Source organism: Schistocerca piceifrons, chromosome 10 (genome assembly GCF_021461385.2).
Source record: "Schistocerca piceifrons isolate TAMUIC-IGC-003096 chromosome 10, iqSchPice1.1, whole genome shotgun sequence".
Lineage (NCBI taxonomy): Eukaryota > Metazoa > Arthropoda > Insecta > Orthoptera > Acrididae > Schistocerca > Schistocerca piceifrons.
The window spans coordinates 26,519,666-26,524,782 of NC_060147.1; the positions used below are offsets into that span (position 1 = coordinate 26,519,666).

Genomic DNA, 5,117 nt, shown 5'->3' on the forward strand with positions numbered 1-5,117 from the left:
GAAATTTATATCACGTCAGCAAGTTTACGAGACGTAGACAGTGAAACTCTTTTTAGTTTTCGTCAATTCCATCTCAAATAGGAAAGTATTCACATTTGAAACATGGAAACTTCGTCATAATTTTAGATTCAGAAATATACTTAATTCACCAAATTGTTCACACCAAAAGTTCTTTTATAATTTGTTATCCTTGATGCTGAGCTTAAAATCTACATACGTTACTCGTAGAAAAACACAAAAGAGTAAAATAGCTGTTTGAAGATCAGAATGGAAAAGCCGCCCTCGTAAAATTAAGCATACCGTTGTCATCATATCATAGAAAATCATATCCTTATAAACAAAATACCAATAACGACGATCAACCTTATTCACATTCTGCATGTTTCGTATTTTACTAATTTTTCTAAAGTTATTAACTTGTCACAGAGCCGGCCGCTGTGGTCCAGCGGTTCTAGGCGCTTCAGTCCGGAACCGCGCTGCTGCTACGGTCGCAGGTTCGAATCCTGCCTCGGGCATCGATGTCTGTGTTGTCCTTAGGTTAGTTAGGCTTAAGTAATTCTAAGTTCTAGGGGACTGATGACGTCAGATGTTAAGTACCATAGTGCTCAGAGCCATTTGAACCATTTTGAATTTGTCACAGACACATGTAAACAAAAGCTATAATAATAACTCCAGCCTCAAGCTGGAAGTTTTACAAGGCGTTTAACTTCTGCAACCGGACGCCTATAACAACACTAATATATGTGAATATTCGTATCAACTGTCAAATTGTACTGAATTCTGAAATCAAACTATCTGGTAAACAGTGGTATTATACCCAAGACTATTTACTTACAGAAAACGTCAAACACACTGAAGCGCCAAAGAAACTGGTTCAGGCATGCGTACTCAAATGCAGAGATACGTAAACAGGCAGAAGATGGCGCTGCGGTCGGCAACACCTACATAAGACAAGTGTCTGGTACAATTGTTAGGTCGGTTACTGCTGCTACAATGGCAGGTAATCAAGATTTACGTGAGTCTGAACGTGGTGTTATAGTCGGCGCACGAGCGATGGGACACAGCGTGTCCGAGGTAGCGATGAAGTGAGGATTTTCCCGTACGACCATTTCACGTGTGTACCCTGAATATCGGGAATCCGGTAAAACATCAAATCTCCGACGTCGCTGCGGCCGGAAAAGATCCTGCAAGAACGGGACCAATGACGACTGAAGAGAATCGTTCAACGTGACAGAAGTGCAACCCTTCCGCAAATTGCTGCAGATTTCAATGCTGTACCATCAACAAGTGTCAGCGTGCGAACCAAACATCATCGATATTGGCTTTCGGAGCCGAAGGCCACTCGTGTACACCTGATGACTGCAGGACGCAAAGCTTTACCCCTTACGTGGCCCCTTCACCACTGACATTGGACTGTTGATGATTGGAAACATGTTGACTGGTCGGACGAGTCTCGTTTCAAATTGTATCGAGCGCATGGACGTGTACAGGTATGGAGACAACTTCATGAATCCATGGACCCTGCATGTCACCAGGGAACTGTTCAAGTTGGTGGAGGCTCTGCTGTGGTGTGGGGCGTGTGCAGCTGGAGTGGTATGGGACCCCAATACGTTTATATATGGCTCTGGCAGGTGACACGTACGTAATCGTCCTGTCTGATCACCTGCATCCATTCATGTCCATTCTACATTTCGACAGACTCGGGCAATTCCATCAGGACAATGCGGCACCCCACAGTCCTGAATTACTACAGAGTGTCTCCAGGAACACTCTCCTGCGTTTAACCACTTCCGCTGGCCACCATACTCCCAAGACCTCAACATAATGAGCATATCTGGGATGCCTTGCAGCGTGCTTTTCAGAAGAATCTCCACCCCTTCGTACTCATACGGATTTATGGACAGCCCTGTGGGATTCATGGTGTCAACTCCCTGCAGCGCTACTTCAGACATTTATGGAGTCCATGCCACGAGACACTGCGGCACTTCTGCGTTCTCGCGGGACCCCTACGCTATATTAGTCCGGTGTACCAATTTTTTTGGCTCTTCAGTGCGTAAATCTCGTACGAGGTCCTGTTTTTGCAAGCTGACACAAGAAGAAGCAACCTGGGACGCTATCATCCCGCCCCCTACTTGATCAAGCTACGTAAAGTTAATTCAGCTACCCCCTCTGTCACTGTATTTACAGTTGGATACTTACAGTTAGAAGACAAGTCCACAAAATTTGTCACACCCTGAATCATTAGAACGGGTGAGTGAGACGATGTTAGACACTGAAAATATCAAACTACAATTCTGAAACTTTTTTTCTGATGCTTTTAAATGAAGAGGTGTATTGAAAGGGATTTCTCACCGCAGATTACAAAAATGGACTTCAGATTTCCGTCGCGTTTGCGTATGCTTGGCTCCACTACCATCAAACATCGGTTAATAGTGCTCCCTTCTTCGCTGAGGCCGCATGTTATTTGGGTAGCGTATTTGATTTGCAACCATTCGTCAGTATCAGTCCGACTGTGGTGCTCAGGTGCACCTGCTAGTGCAACAACGAACATACAGGGAAGCCACTGGGAAAGAAGGCGGTTAGACTGTAAGAATAACTTTTCCACGAGACCAATTTCAAAAAATGAAAGACAGCGATTCATGTAGCAAAAATTCTGTTCCTCAAATCTTTCTTTTGGTTTTAGGTGTACATAGTAACGTTATTGTTCGCCGTTTTTATAGGTATACAAGCATTCTTAAAATGGATGGGAAATGCAACGGTAACTAGTGTGATATGAACTGGTCAGTGGTAAAAGATCCAACACCAGATAACTGGTACAAAATGCATCTTGTTTATTCTGATATTTCGACACGGTAAACTTTTTTTAAAGAACATAGAGATTTCTCTGTGCGCGTGTATTGCCTACTTGTTTTCTCACTTGTCTTGTCCTGTCTTAAAAAGATCGTGCTTTTTAAACGTAACTTTTATTTTAACTTTTCTAATTTCACGAAATATATAATTTTCTGGTTCTTCGTTCCGCTCGTCTGTCTTGGAGTGTAGGGACGTCACATCTTTAAACTTGTTACAGGTAGCAGCAGTATCACTTCGAAGACATTCAAAAGCGATACTGAAATTTTCACAAAATGCTCACTTACTACACGCTCTGCTAGAATACTCTTTTTTATACGTATCGTACATTGCCAATTACTTTTGTTATTCCTGTAAGTTGATGTTCTTCGTGACTGTCGAACTACAGTGCTTTACTCTCACTATAAATGAATAAATGTGGTGATAACGTTCTCCTCTGAGCCATCTCAAAGTTTTTTAGGACTAACTGGATGCTTATCTCCCATGTCCTGTGAACCAAACCCTGTAACTTACAAATAAATTGGTAGGTTTTGACATACCATGTAGGGGCAGAGAGGCTTCTTGACAACACAAGTTGTAACATTTCTTCTGTAACAGAAGCAGTGAAAGTCGATATTGCAGTTTTCAATTCATCGATGGATTCTGGACGGTTTTTATAGACAGTTGCTTTCGCTGCACCTCAGAAGAAAAAGTCAGGTGGTGTTAGGTCGCCCGACCGTGGAGGCCGAAGTCGCTGTGAAATTATGCGATCACCAAAAGCATCAGCAAGTAGTGACATTGAAACGCGAGTTGTATGTGCGGTTGCACCATCTTGTTGAAAATAGCCGTTCAGTACTTCACTTTACACAAGTTCTCCTATGAATGGGTACAGAATATCACTGCAGTATCGTTGTGCGTTTATTGTTTCGTTGAAAAATATGGAACCCACAATCCGACGTCTAGAAATTGCAATCCAAACTCCTATTTTCAGAGAATGAAGTGGTTCCTCATGAATACACAATGGATTTGCAGTATTCCAGATACGAGAATTTTGCGAGTTCATGTAGCCAGATAAATGAAACCACGCCTCATCAGTCAAAAAAAAAAAAAAAATACCCCGTCTACAGGCCACAAGTGGCTCATCTGGACCATCCGACCGCCGTGTCATCCTCGGAGGCGGATAGGAAGGGCATGGGGCCAGCACACCGCTCTCCCGGTCGTTATGATGGTATTCTTGACCGAAGCCGCTATTATTCGGTCGAGTAGCTCCTCAGTTGGCATCACGAGGCTGAGTGCACCCGAAAAATGGCAACAGCGCATGGCGGCCCGGATGGTCATCCATCCAAGTGCCGACCACGCCCGACAGCGCTTAACTTTGGTGATCTCATGGGAACCGATGTATCCACTGCGGCAAGGCCGTTGCCCCATCAGTGAAAAACGTTTCATTAAGAATATCCCTTCCATTTTGTTGAACAAAATTTTTGAACCACTGACAATAACGCAGTCACTTGCCATGATCAGTATTTTTCAGTTACTGCGCGACTGTCACTTTTATGACTTTTTCGGACTCGTGGACATTTTATCGGAAATCTCGAGTAGTTTATCCTCAGACACTTCTCGCTGCATCTGTCACTGAACCCGTACTTCGAAATTTGTTAATCAAATCTCGCACAGTATCGCGAGATGCGTGTGTCGTCTCCGGAAAAACTGAATTAAATGTTTGACGAACTGAAACTGTGTATTTACCGCCAGCTTTGAACACTTGTTCGACTAAAAGCACACGTTCTACAATGGTTAGCATTCAAATAGTGGCAAAAACGAAACAAATGAAAAAAAGGAACTAAAGTTGAACGTTCACGTCAACACGTAACGACACGCACCAACGACACTACTGACGCTGGCTGAGATAAACGAAACAGTGGAATGTTGGGGAGAGTCCACTTGAAGGGAAGTAACCCAGGCAGGCAAACAATCATACAGCACTGCGGAGAGACTTTTTGAACACCCCGTACCTTGTGTATGCGATGCTATACTCTGACGTTCGTCACCTCACAGTTGAAACGTCCCCTTAGGAAAATTATACATGACTGTACTTAAACTGATACACAATATTTTTTAGCGCAACGCAATCTGACTTTTAATAATTCCTACTTACACTGTATAGAGAAAACTTTTTTTCCGCGGAAATACCCTTCTTTATCAATTTTGCTTGACTATCTTCCGGAAACCTGACAAATTGAAAGTAAACCACTCACACATGTGATTTTTTTTACCCAGTCAGTTAAATCGCT

General features: G+C 43.1%; 1 pseudogene; it reads right to left on the reverse strand.

The window, feature by feature from the left end:
- Window positions 1-4,132: 4,132 nt before the first annotated feature.
- On the reverse strand, window positions 4,133-4,250 carry LOC124719232 (annotated as a pseudogene).
- Between the last annotated feature and the right edge of the window lie 867 nt (window positions 4,251-5,117).